The sequence below is a fragment of the Camarhynchus parvulus genome, unplaced genomic scaffold (genome assembly GCF_901933205.1).
Source record: "Camarhynchus parvulus unplaced genomic scaffold, STF_HiC, whole genome shotgun sequence".
NCBI classification, from domain to species: Eukaryota; Metazoa; Chordata; class Aves; order Passeriformes; family Thraupidae; genus Camarhynchus; species Camarhynchus parvulus.
The window spans coordinates 1,446-16,736 of NW_022148576.1; the positions used below are offsets into that span (position 1 = coordinate 1,446).

The 15,291-nt window shown below is 47.2% G+C and overlaps 1 pseudogene across 1 annotated transcript; it reads left to right on the forward strand.

Annotated features, from left to right (window-relative positions):
• Positions 1-11,128: 11,128 nt before the first annotated feature.
• Positions 11,129-12,784, forward strand: LOC115916942 (annotated as a pseudogene). Its single transcript, XR_004061652.1, has one exon. The product of XR_004061652.1 is annotated as a cytochrome c oxidase subunit 3-like (transcript).
• Positions 12,785-15,291: the final 2,507 nt, after the last annotated feature.

Consider the following 15,291-nt stretch of genomic DNA (forward strand, 5'->3'; position numbering starts at 1 on the left):
CAACGGAGGACAAAATATTGCCTCCCACCTAATCGACCTCTCCTGATACAAAATAATAGGACCAGAAGGACTAGCACACCTACAACTAACAGCAACCAAAACTGCCACCCTCCTTCACTCCGGACAAATTAAAGCCTACTTAAGCTCATTCGCCCTATCCATTCTCATCATCCTCATATCCACATATAGAAACAACCAATGGCCCTCAATCTTCGTAAAAACCACCAAATCCTAAAAATCATCAACAACGCCCTAATTGACCTTCCCACACCCTCAAACATCTCAACATGATGAAACTTCGGATCCCTGTTAGGAGTTTGCTTAATCACTCAAATCATCACAGGTCTCCTTCTAGCCATACACTACACAGCAGACACCAACCTAGCCTTCTCCTCCGTCGCCCACATATGCCGAGACGTCCAATTCGGCTGACTCATCCGCAACCTCCACGCAAACGGAGCCTCCTTCTTCTTCATCTGCATCTACCTACACATCGGACGAGGAATCTACTACGGCTCATACCTAAATAAAGAAACCTGAAACATTGGAGTCATCCTCCTCCTAACCCTCATAGCAACAGCCTTTGTAGGATACGTCCTACCATGAGGCCAAATATCCTTCTGAGGAGCTACCGTAATCACAAACCTATTCTCAGCCATCCCCTACATTGGACAAACACTAGTCGAATGAGCCTGAGGCGGATTCTCCGTCGACAACCCTACCCTCACCCGATTCTTTGCCCTTCACTTCCTCCTCCCATTCGTCATCGTAGGCCTCACACTCGTCCACCTAACCTTCCTACACGAAACGGGCTCAAATAACCCAATGGGCATTCCCTCAGACTGCGACAAGATCCCCTTCCACCCCTACTACACCATCAAAGACATCTTAGGCTTCGTGCTAATACTCTCTCTGCTCGTCTCACTAGCCCTATTCTCCCCCAACCTCCTAGGCGACCCAGAAAACTTCACACCAGCCAATCCACTAACCACCCCTCCCCACATCAAACCTGAATGATACTTCCTATTCGCCTACGCCATCCTTCGATCCATCCCAAACAAACTAGGAGGAGTACTAGCCCTAGCCGCCTCAATCCTAGTCCTATTCCTCATGCCACTACTTCACACATCCAAACTACGATCAATAACATTCCGCCCCCTATCACAAATCCTATTCTGAGCCCTAGTCACCAACGTCCTCATCCTAACCTGAGTAGGAAGCCAGCCAGTAGAACACCCATTCATCATCATTGGCCAACTAGCCTCACTCACATACTTCCTAATCATTCTAGTCCTATTCCCCCTTGCGGCCCTCCTAGAAAATAAACTACTTAAGCTCTAATTAACTCTAATAGTTTATAAAAACATTGGTCTTGTAAACCAAAGATTGAAGACTAAACCCCTTCTTAGAGTTTCCCCTTCCCCTTCAGGAAGAAGGGACTCAAACCCTCCTCTCCAACTCCCAAAGCTGGCATTTTTCAACTAAACTACTTCCTGACACACCCACTAAACAGCCCGAATCGCCCCCCGAGACAACCCCCGCACAAGCTCTAAAACCACAAACAAAGTCAACAACAACCCTCACCCCCCAATCAAAAGCAACCCCACTCCCTCCGAATATAACACAGCCACCCCACTAAAATCCGACCGAACCGACAACAAACCCCCACTATTCACAGTCCCCTCACCAACCAACAACCCTAACGCACCACTCATCACAAAACCCACCACCACAACCAACCCCATCCCAAACCCATAACCAACAACCCCAGAACTACCCCAAGCCTCCGGATACGGCTCTGCCGCCAACGAAACCGAATATACAAACACTACCAACATCCCCCCCAAATAGACCATAACAAGCACCAAAGAAACAAAAGAAACACCTAAACTCACCAACCAACCACACCCCGCAACCGCCGCCACAACCAACCCCAACACCCCATAGTAGGGAGAAGGGTTAGAAGCAACCGCTAACCCCCCCAAAGCGAAACACAAACCCAAAAACAGTACAAACTCTATCATAGTTCCCGCCCGGCCTCTCTCCGAGACTTGCGGCCCGAAAAGCCGCTGTTATAAATTTAACTACAAGAACGCCTAGTTCTGACCCCCCCCCCCCCCAGCGCATTTTCTTCTTGCTCTCAGGGTATGTATAATATGCATCACTCTCTCTGCCCCATCAGACAGTCCATGAAATGTAGGATAGCCAACGTCATACGTCATGCCCCTCCACCAAAAGCCCAAACATTATCTCCAAAACGGACCTCATTCGGCCAATACACCCACCAGGCACATTCTTGCTTCAGGTACCATATAGCCCAAATGCGTCTACCTACAGCCAAGCCGCAAGCGTCACCCAAAGACCCAGGAACTTATCTACTGTACACACCTCCCAACCTCGGAAACGACTATTGTCACAGTACACCTTTGAATTCCCCTAGTCTACTGAATTCGCCCACCTCCTAGGTACGATTCTTCACCAACAGCCTTCAAGCACTCCCAAGCCAGAGGACATGGTTATCTATTGATCGCGCTTCTCACGAGAACCGAGCTACTCAACGTCTAAAGTACCCTACGTTATTGCCCTGCAGGCGCATACATCTCCTAACCTTGCTCTTTTGCGCTATTGGTTGTAACTTCAGGAACATACCTGACGAATTCCCTCCTCCTTGCTCTTCACAGATACAAGTGGTCGGTTGAATACTCCTCCCTATTCTCATCATTTCGGCATACCGACCTCTTACACTTGTTTTTTCTTAGCGTCTCTTCAATAAACCCCTCAAGTGCAGAGCAGGTGATATCTTCCTCTTGACATGTCCATCACATGACCGCCGAACATATGAATCCCCTAACACCCAGAATGTCATGGTCTAACGGATAAGGTCGTCGCAAACTTGGCACTGATGCACTTTGACCCCATTCATGGAGGGCGCGCTACCTACCTCTAGACAACAGATAGTGTAATGGTTGCCGGACATATTGATTATTTTATCAAATTCTAGGAACTTACATTTAAATTCCATTTTACGCATCTATTTTTTTTATCTTGACATTTTTAAAATTTTTTCATCAAACAATCAAACCATATATTCCTAGATTGTCCAAACCATTTATCATCAACATTTACAACTTACTTTCCTCTACATTTCCTGCTAACATAAAACAACAACTAACCATCATCATCACCATATTTTTCCTCCCCTTATTCCCCTACCCCACACAAAACAGCCCTTACAAAAACCAAACAAAAATACAAACCATGACACCAAACCACTAAAGGAACCCCCCCCCGTTCTTGTAGCTTATAAAAAGCATGACACTGAAGATGTCAAGATGGCTGCCACACACACCCGAGAACAAAAGACTTAGTCCTAACCTTACTGTTAGTTTTTGCTAGGTATATACATGCAAGTATCCGCGCTCCAGTGTAGAAGCCCTGGACACCTTTACTAGGCAGATAGGAGCGGGTATCAGGCTCACCACAACCGTAGCCCAAAACGCCTTGCAATTGCCACGCCCCCACGGGTATTCAGCAGTAGTTAATATTAAGCAATGAGCGCAAGCTTGACTTAGCCATAGCAAATCTAGGGTTGGTAAATCCTGTGCCAGCCACCGCGGTCATACAGGAGACCCAAATTAACATTATAACGGCGTAAAGTGTGGTAACATGCTATCCAAGTAACTAAGATTAAAAAGCAACTGAGCTGTCACAAGCCCAAGATGCCAATAAGGCCACTTTGTCAAAGAAAATCTTAGAACAACGATTAATTGAAGTCCACGAAAGCCAGGGCCCAAACTGGGATTAGATACCCCACTATGCCTGGCCCTAAATCTTGATGCTTACCCCTACTAAAGCATCCGCCCGAGAACTACGAGCACCAACGCTTAAAACTCTAAGGACTTGGCGGTGCCCCACACCCACCTAGAGGAGCCTGTTCTGTAATCGATGATCCACGATATACCTGACCATTCCTTGCCAAAACAGCCTACATACCGCCGTCGCCAGCCCACCTCCCCTGAAAGCCCAACAGTGGACGCAATAGCCCCACCACGCTAACAAGACAGGTCAAGGTATAGCCTATGGAATGGTAGTAATGGGCTACATTTTCTAGATTAGAACACACGGCAAAGGGGCCTGAAACGACCCCTGGAAGGCGGATTTAGCAGTAAAGTGGGACAATGGAGCCCTCTTTAAGCCGGCCCTGGGGCACGTACACACCGCCCGTCACCCTCCTCGCAGGCGCCCCCCAATACATTAATAAGCTATTCAGCCAAAGATGAGGTAAGTCGTAACAAGGTAAGTGTACCGGAAGGTGCACTTAGACTACCAAGACGTAGCTTAAACTAAAGCATTCAGCTTACACCTGAAAAATGTCTGCCAACCCCAGATCGTCTTGATGCCAAACTCTAGCCCAAACGACATGACCTGGAATAACAAAGCTACTCCCCACAACCCAACTAAAGCATTTATTAGTCCCAGTATAGGCGATAGAAAAGACACCATTGGCGCGATAGAGATCACGTACCGTAAGGGAAAGATGAAATAGCAATGAAACCTAAGCTATAAACAGCAAAGATCAACCCTTGTACCTTTTGCATCATGGTCTAGCAAGAAAAACCAAGCAAAATGAATTTAAGTTTGCCTCCCCGAAACCCAAGCGAGCTACTTACGAGCAGCTATTGTTGAGCGAACCCGTCTCTGTGGCAAAAGAGTGGGATGACTTGTTAGTAGAGGTGAAAAGCCAATCGAGCTGGGTGATAGCTGGTTGCCTGTGAAACGAATCTAAGTTCACTCTTAATTCTCCTCCAAGGAAAACTCACAAACCCTAATGAAGCGAATTAAGGGCTATTTAAAGGAGGTACAGCTCCTTTAAAAAAGAATACAATCTCCACGAGCGGATAAATAATAACCCCCTCCACCATACTGTGGGCCCTCAAGCAGCCATCAACAAAGAGTGCGTTAAAGCTCTACCACATAAAAATATAAGAACCTTATGACTCCCTCCCCACTAACAGGCTAACCTATACCCAAATAGGAGAGTTAATGCTAGAATGAGTAACCAGGGTCCTCCCTCTACGACGCAAGCTTACATCCGTACATTATTAACAAACCCCCAATATACGATCAATCAAACAAGCCCAGTATTAAGTGTATTGTTAACCCGACAGAGGAGCGTCCATTAAGAAAGATTAAAACCTGTAAAAGGAACTAGGCAAACCCGTCAAGGCCCGACTGTTTACCAAAAACATAGCCTTCAGCAAACCTAAAACAAGTATTGAAGGTGATGCCTGCCCGGTGACTCACGTTCAACGGCCGCGGTATCCTAACCGTGCAAAGGTAGCGCAATCAATTGTCCCATAAATCGAGACTAGTATGAATGGCTAAACGAGGTCTTAACTGTCTCTTACAGGCAATCGGTGAAATTGATCTCCCTGTACAAAAGCAGGGATAAACCCATAAGACGAGAAGACCCTGTGGAACTTCAAAACCAGCGACCACCTTAAATCACATACTCACCCACCGGGTTCACTGACACATAAGCCACTGGTCCGCGTTTTTCGGTTGGGGCGACCTTGGAGCAAAACAAAACCTCCAAAAATTAGACCATACCTCTAGACTGAGAGCAACCCCTCAACGTGCTAATAGCACCCAGACCCAATATAATTGATCAATGGACCAAGCTACCCCAGGGATAACAGCGCAATCTCCCCCGAGAGTCCGTATTGACGGGGAGGTTTACGACCTCGATGTTGGATCAGGACATCCTAGTGGTGCAGCCGCTACTAAGGGTTCGTTTGTTCAACGATTAACAGTCCTACGTGATCTGAGTTCAGACCGGAGCAATCCAGGTCGGTTTCTATCTATGATGAACTCTTCCCAGTACGAAAGGATAGGAAAAGTGAGGCCAATACCACAAGCAAGCCTTCGCCTTAAGTAATGAAACCAACTAAATTACAAAAGGCTATCACACCACATCACGTCCAAGAAAAGGACCAGCTAGCGTGGCAGAGCTCGGAAAATGCAAAAGGCTTAAGTCCTTTAAATCAGAGGTTCAAATCCTCTCCCTAGCTTAACCCAAACCACCCTACAGCCATGACCAACCACCCGCTTCTAATTAACCTCATCATAGCCCTCTCCTATGCCCTACCAATCCTAATCGCAGTAGCTTTCCTCACGCTAGTAGAACGCAAAATTCTAAGCTACATACAAGGTCGAAAAGGCCCAAACATCGTTGGGCCCTTCGGACTCCTGCAACCCCTAGCAGACGGCGTGAAGCTATTCATTAAAGAACCCATTCGACCATCAACATCATCCCCCATCTTATTTATCGCAACCCCAATACTCGCCTTACTCCTAGCGATCTCAATCTGAACTCCTCTGCCCCTTCCATTCTCCCTAGCAGACCTTAACCTAGGCTTACTTTTCTTACTGGCCATGTCAAGCCTAGCAGTATACTCCATTTTATGATCAGGCTGAGCCTCCAACTCAAAATACGCCCTAATCGGAGCATTACGAGCAGTAGCCCAAACAATCTCATACGAAGTCACACTAGCCATTATCTTGCTCTCTATCGTTCTTATTAGCGGCAACTACACCCTCAACACCCTCGCAGTCACCCAAGAACCCCTCTACCTCATTTTCTCCTGCTGACCCCTCGCCATGATATGATATGTCTCCACCCTCGCTGAAACCAACCGTGCCCCCTTTGATCTAACAGAGGGAGAATCAGAGCTAGTGTCAGGGTTTAACGTAGAATACGCAGCAGGCCCTTTTGCCCTTTTCTTCCTAGCCGAATACGCCAATATCCTACTTATAAACACACTAACCACAATCCTATTCTTCAACCCAAGCTTTCTCAACCCCCCTCAAGAATTATTCCCCGTCATTCTTGCAACAAAAGTCTTGCTCCTGTCCGCAGGATTCCTATGAATTCGCGCCTCCTACCCCCGATTCCGATACGATCAACTAATGCACCTACTATGAAAAAACTTCCTACCCCTCACACTAGCCCTATGCCTCTGACATACCAGCATACCAATCTGCTACGCGGGCTTACCCCCCTATCTAAGACCCCCCCCCTCCACCGGAAATGTGCCTGAACGTCAAGGGTCACTATGATAAAGTGAACATGGAGGTACACCAGCCCTCTCATTTCCTTTCACTTAGAAAGGCAGGAATCGAACCCACACTAAAGGGATCAAAACCCTCCATACTTCCTTTATATTACTTTCTAGTAGGGTCAGCTAAACAAGCTATCGGGCCCATACCCCGAAAATGATGGTTCAACTCCTTCCCCTGCTAATGAACCCCTCAGCAAATCTAATCTTTATTATTAGCCTACTTCTAGGAACAACCATCACTATCTCAAGCCATCACTGGATTATAGCCTGGGCTGGCCTTGAAATCAACACACTCGCCATCCTCCCCCTGATCTCAAAATCCCACCACCCACGAGCCATTGAAGCTGCCACTAAGTATTTCCTAACCCAAGCAGCTGCCTCTGCTCTTGTCTTATTCTCCAGCATAACCAACGCATGACAGACCGGACAATGAGACATCACCCAACTCTCCCACCCAACATCCTGCTTAATCCTTACCTCAGCAATCGCAATAAAACTAGGACTAGTGCCATTCCACTTCTGATTCCCAGAAGTACTTCAAGGCTCCCCCCTCACTACCGGCCTCCTCCTGTCTACCATCATAAAACTCCCCCCAATTGCACTACTTTACATAACCTCACCCTCACTAAATCCCACCCTCCTAACTACCCTAGCTATCCTCTCTGCAGCCCTAGGGGGATGAATAGGCCTTAATCAAACACAAATCCGAAAAATCCTAGCCTTCTCCTCCATCTCCCACCTAGGCTGAATAACAATCATCATCGCCTACAACCCTAAACTCACCCTTCTCAACTTCTACCTGTATGCTGTAATAACCACAGCTGTTTTCCTCACCTTAAACACAATCAAAGTGCTAAAACTATCCACTCTAATAACCTCATGAACCAAAACCCCCCCTTTAAACACAATGTTACTCCTAACCCTCCTCTCCCTTGCAGGACTCCCTCCTCTAACAGGATTTCTGCCTAAATGACTTATTATCCAAGAACTAACTAAGCAAGACATAGCCCTAGCAGCCACACTCATCTCCCTCCTCTCCCTACTGAGCTTATTCTTCTACCTACGCCTTGCATACTGCACAACAATTACACTCCCCCCACACACTACAAACCACATGAAACAATGACGCACGAACAAGCCAACCAATGTTTCAACTGCCATCTTAACCACCATGTCCATCATACTCCTCCCCCTCTCTCCCATAATCCCCAGCCTCATTTAAGAAACTTAGGATTACCTAAACCGAAGGCCTTCAAAGCCTTAAACAAGAGTTAAACTCTCTTAGTTTCTGCTAAAGTCCGCAGGCTATTACCCTGCATCCCCTAAATGCAACTCAGGTGCTTTAATTAAGCTAGGACCTTACGACCCACTAGACAGATGGGCTTCGATCCCACAACTCTATAGTTAACAGCTATATGCCCTAACCAACAGGCTTCTGCCTAAGACCCCGGCACACACTTAATGCGCATCAATGAGCTTGCAACTCACTATGAACTTCACCACAGGGCCGATAAGAAGAGGAATCGAACCTCTGTAAAAAGGACTACAGCCTAACGCTTATACACTCAGCCATCTTACCTATGACATTCATTACCCGATGACTATTCTCAACCAACCACAAAGACATTGGAACCCTATACCTAATTTTCGGCGCATGAGCCGGAATAGTAGGTACAGCCCTAAGCCTTCTCATTCGATCAGAACTAGGCCAACCCGGAGCCCTTCTAGGAGACGACCAAGTCTACAACGTAATCGTCACAGCTCACGCTTTCGTAATAATCTTCTTCATAGTTATACCAATCATAATCGGAGGGTTCGGAAACTGACTGGTTCCCCTAATAATCGGAGCCCCAGACATAGCATTCCCACGAATAAACAACATAAGCTTCTGACTACTACCACCATCCTTCCTCCTCCTCCTAGCCTCCTCCACAGTTGAAGCAGGGGTAGGCACCGGTTGAACAGTATACCCCCCACTAGCCGGCAATCTAGCCCACGCCGGAGCCTCCGTTGACCTAGCAATCTTCTCCCTACACCTAGCTGGCATCTCCTCAATCCTCGGGGCAATTAACTTTATCACAACAGCCATCAACATAAAACCTCCCGCCCTCTCACAATACCAAACCCCCCTATTCGTCTGATCCGTCCTAATCACCGCAGTTCTACTACTTCTATCCCTCCCTGTCCTCGCCGCAGGAATTACGATACTCCTCACAGACCGCAACCTCAACACCACCTTCTTCGACCCCGCAGGAGGAGGCGACCCAGTCCTATACCAACACCTCTTCTGATTCTTCGGCCACCCAGAAGTCTACATCCTAATTCTCCCAGGATTTGGAATCATTTCCCACGTTGTAACCTATTACGCAGGCAAAAAAGAACCATTCGGCTACATAGGAATAGTATGAGCCATACTATCCATTGGATTCCTGGGCTTTATCGTCTGAGCTCACCACATGTTCACAGTAGGAATAGACGTTGATACACGAGCATACTTTACATCCGCCACTATAATCATTGCCATCCCAACCGGTATCAAAGTATTCAGCTGACTAGCCACCCTCCACGGAGGCACAATCAAATGAGACCCCCCAATACTATGAGCCCTAGGATTCATCTTCCTGTTCACTATCGGAGGACTAACAGGAATCGTTCTAGCAAATTCCTCACTAGACATCGCCCTGCACGACACCTACTACGTAGTAGCCCACTTCCACTACGTCCTATCCATAGGAGCAGTATTTGCAATCCTGGCAGGATTCACCCACTGATTCCCCCTATTCACCGGATACACCCTTCACTCAACATGAGCCAAAACCCAATTCGGTGTAATATTTGTAGGTGTAAACCTAACATTCTTCCCCCAACACTTCCTAGGCCTAGCTGGCATGCCTCGACGATACTCAGACTACCCAGACGCCTACACACTATGAAATACTATCTCCTCAGTAGGCTCACTTATCTCCCTAACTGCCGTAATCATACTGGTCTTTATCATCTGAGAAGCCTTTGCATCAAAACGTAAAGCACTACAACCAGAACTAACAAGCACTAACGTTGAATGAATCCACGGCTGCCCACCTCCCTTCCACACTTTCGAAGAGCCCGCTTTCGTCCAAGTCCAAGAAAGGAAGGAGTCGAACCCCCATATGTTGGTTTCAAGCCAACCGCATAAACCACTTATGCTTCTTTCTCATAAAGAGATGTTAGTAAAACAATTACATAGCCTTGTCAAGGCTAAATTGCAGGTGAAAACCCAGCACACCTCTACTCAAACATGGCCAACCACTCACAACTTAACTTCCAAGATGCTTCCTCCCCTATCATAGAAGAACTCATAGGATTCCACGACCACGCTCTAATGGTCGCACTAGCAATCTGTACCCTAGTCCTATACCTCCTAACCCAAACACTCACAGGAAAACTATCATCAAACACTGTCAACGCACAAGTAATCGAAATCATCTGAACAATCCTCCCAGCCATAGTCCTAGTTACACTCGCCCTACCCTCCCTACGAATTCTCTACATAATAGACGAGATTAACGAACCCGACCTGACCCTCAAGGCTATCGGCCACCAATGATACTGAACCTACGAATACACAGACCTCAAAGAACTAACATTCGATTCCTACATAATCCCAACAACAGACCTCCCTCTAGGACACTTCCGCCTACTAGAAGTCGACCATCGCGTTGTTGTCCCTATAAACTCCACCATCCGAGTTATCGTCACCGCCGACGACGTCCTCCACTCATGGGCCGTCCCCAGCCTAGGAGTAAAAACTGACGCCATCCCAGGGCGCCTCAACCAAACCTCCTTCCTTGCCTCCCGACCGGGTGTCTTCTACGGACAATGCTCAGAAATCTGCGGAGCCAATCACAGCTTCATGCCAATCGTAGTAGAATCCACCCCTCTATCCGACTTCGAAAACTGATCCTCCTTAGTACCATCCTAATCATTAAGAAGCTATGAATCAGCATTAGCCTTTTAAGCTAAAGAAAGAGGGCACTCCCCCTCCTTAATGACATGCCCCAACTAAACCCCCACCCCTGATTTTTTATCATGCTCACCTCATGACTCACCCTCTCCCTAATCATCCAACCCAAACTCCTAACCTTCCTATCAATAAACCCACCCTCTAATAAACCACCCGTCACCCCAAACACCACCCCCTGAACCTGACCATGAACATAAGCTTCTTCGACCAATTCTCAAGCCCATCCCTCCTAGGAATCCCATTAATCCTCATTTCAATAACATTCCCAGCCCTCCTCCTACCGTCCCTAGACAACCGATGAATCACCAACCGACTCTCAACCCTTCAACTGTGGTTTGTCAACCTAATCACAAAACAACTAATAATGCCCCTAGACAAAAAAGGACACAAATGAGCCTTAATCCTAACCTCCCTCATAATCTTCCTCCTACTCATTAATCTTCTAGGCCTACTACCCTACACATTCACACCAACCACTCAACTATCCATAAACCTAGCCCTAGCCTTCCCCCTATGACTAGCCACCCTACTAACAGGACTGCGAAACCAACCCTCCGCCTCTCTAGGCCATCTCCTGCCAGAAGGTACCCCCACCCCACTAATCCCAGCCCTCATCCTAATCGAAACAACAAGCCTACTCATCCGCCCATTAGCACTAGGCGTCCGCCTAACAGCCAACCTCACAGCAGGCCACCTTCTCATCCAACTCATCTCTACAGCCACAACAGCCCTATTCTCTACGATACCCCTGGTATCCCTCCTGACCCTACTAATTCTCCTCCTACTAACCATCCTAGAAGTGGCGGTAGCAATAATCCAAGCCTATGTCTTTGTTCTCCTGCTAAGCCTTTACCTACAAGAAAACATCTAACCCCAATGGCACACCAAGCTCATTCCTACCACATAGTTGACCCTAGCCCCTGACCTATCCTAGGAGCAGCCGCTGCTCTACTAACCACCTCAGGCCTAACAATGTGATTCCACTACAACTCCCCCCGACTCCTTATCTTAGGCCTACTCTCAACCATCCTCGTTATATTCCAATGATGACGCGACATCGTACGAGAAAGCACATTCCAAGGCCACCACACTCCTACCGTACAAAAAGGACTACGCTACGGAATAGCCCTATTCATCACATCAGAGGCCTTCTTCTTCCTAGGCTTTTTCTGAGCCTTCTTCCACTCAAGCCTCGCCCCCACGCCCGAACTAGGAGGACAATGGCCGCCCGTCGGAATTAAACCACTCAACCCCATAGAAGTGCCCCTCCTTAACACCGCCATCCTCCTAGCCTCAGGGGTCACTGTCACATGGGCTCACCACAGCATCACAGAAGCCAATCGAAAACAAGCAATCCAAGCATTACTACTAACCGTACTCCTGGGATTCTACTTCACCGGCCTACAAGCCATAGAATACTACGAAGCCCCCTTCTCTATTGCCGATGGAGTCTATGGATCAACATTCTTCGTCGCCACTGGATTCCATGGCCTCCATGTAATTATTGGCTCCACATTCCTTCTAGTCTGCCTCCTACGTCTAATTAAATACCACTTCACATCAAACCACCACTTCGGATTTGAAGCAGCCGCCTGATACTGACACTTCGTAGACGTCGTATGATTATTCCTCTATATTTCTATCTACTGATGAGGATCTTGCTCTTCTAGTATATCAATTACAATCGACTTCCAATCCTTAGAATCTGGTTCAAGCCCAGAGAAGAGCAATAAACATAATCTTATTCATACTAACCATATCACTAGCCCTAAGTATCCTCCTAACAGTACTAAACTTTTGACTCGCCCAAACAACCCCCGACTCAGAAAAACTATCTCCGTACGAATGCGGGTTCGACCCACTAGGATCCGCCCGACTTCCCTTCTCAATCCGTTTCTTTCTCGTAGCCATCCTCTTCCTTCTATTCGACCTAGAAATCGCCCTACTCCTCCCACTACCGTGAGCAACCCAGCTACAATCTCCAACCACCACTCTAGCCTGAACCTCCGTACTCATCACACTCCTCACCCTAGGCCTAGTATACGAATGAATCCAAGGAGGACTAGAATGAGCAGAATAACAGAAAGTTAGTCTAATCAAGACAGTTGATTTCGACTCAACAGATTATAGCCTCCACCCTATAACTTTCTTCATGTCTTACTTACACTTAAGTTTCTACGCAGCCTTCACCCTAAGCAGCCTAGGCCTAGCCTTCCACCGAACCCACCTAATCTCAGCTCTACTATGCTTAGAGAGCATGATGTTGTCCATATACGTTGCCCTAGCCATATGGCCCATCCAAACACAAACATCCTCCCCCACTATCCTACCCATCCTCATACTAACATTCTCTGCCTGCGAAGCAGGTACAGGACTAGCCCTACTAGTAGCCTCGACCCGAACCCATGGGTCTGACCACCTAAACAACTTCAACCTCCTACAATGCTAAAAGTCATCGCCCCAACTGCAATACTCCTACCCCTAGCCCTCCTCTCACCACGCAAACACCTATGAACTAACATTACAATATACAGCCTATTAATCGCCAGCATCAGCCTCCAATGACTCACCCCCACATACTACCCAAGCAAAGGCTTAACCCCCTGAACATCCGTTGACCAAATTTCTTCCCCCCTACTAGTCCTCTCATGCTGACTTCTCCCACTCATAATTATAGCAAGCCAAAACCACCTAGAACAAGAACCCATCATCCGCAAACGAATTTTCGCCACAACAGTAATCCTAGCACAACTATCCATCCTACTAGCCTTCTCGGCCTCAGAACTTATACTCTTTTACATCGCATTCGAAGCCACCCTTATCCCCACCCTCATCCTCATCACACGATGAGGAAATCAACCAGAACGCCTAAACGCCGGCATTTACCTCCTATTCTATACACTCGCCAGCTCACTCCCACTGCTAATTGCCATCCTCCACCTACATAACCAAATCGGCACACTATACCTCCCAATACTTAAACTCTCACACCCTACATTAAACTCCTCCTGATCCGGCCTAATTGCAAGCCTAGCCCTCCTACTAGCCTTCATAGTTAAAGCCCCCCTATACGGCCTACACCTATGACTCCCCAAAGCCCATGTAGAAGCACCCATCGCAGGCTCCATACTACTAGCCGCTCTCCTCCTAAAACTCGGAGGTTACGGCATCATACGAATCACAATCCTGGTCAACCCAACATCAAACAACCTACACTACCCCTTCATTACCCTAGCCTTATGAGGAGCACTAATAACTAGCGCCATCTGCCTGCGCCAAACTGACCTAAAATCACTAATTGCCTACTCGTCTGTAAGCCACATAGGCCTTGTCGTAGCAGCAACCATGATCCAAACCCAATGAGCATTCTCGGGAGCAATAATCTTAATAATTTCACACGGCCTAACCTCCTCCATACTATTCTGCCTAGCCAATACCAACTATGAACGAACCCATAGCCGAATCCTTCTCCTCACACGAGGACTCCAGCCCCTCCTGCCCCTTATAGCCACCTGATGACTTCTAGCTAACCTAACAAATATAGCCCTCCCCCCAACAACCAACCTCATAGCAGAACTAACCATTGTAATTGCACTTTTCAACTGATCTCCCCTCACAATCATCCTAACAGGAGCCACAATCCTACTCACCGCCTCATATACCCTGCACATACTAATAATAACACAACGAGGCACCCTCCCCTCTCACATCACATCAATTCAAAACTCCTCCACACGAGAGCATCTCCTTATAACCCTACACATAATCCCCATGATACTACTAATCCTGAAACCCGAGCTAATCTCCGGTATCCCCATATGCAAGTATAGTTTCAACCAAAACATTAGACCGTGACTCTAAAAATAGAAGTTAAACCCTTCTTACCTGCCGAGGAGAGGCAAACCAACAGGAACTGCTAATTCCCGTATCTGAGTATAAAACCTCAGTCTCCTTACTTTCAAAGGATAATAGTAATCCAATGGTCTTAGGAGCCACTCATCTTGGTGCAAATCCAAGTGAAAGTAATGGACCTTTCACTGATCCTAAACACATTCATAATCCTAACCCTAACAACCCTCTCCACACCCATCCTATTTCCCCTCCTATCCAAAAGCCTCAAAAACAACCCCACCACAATCACAAACACAGTCAAAACCTCCTTTCTAA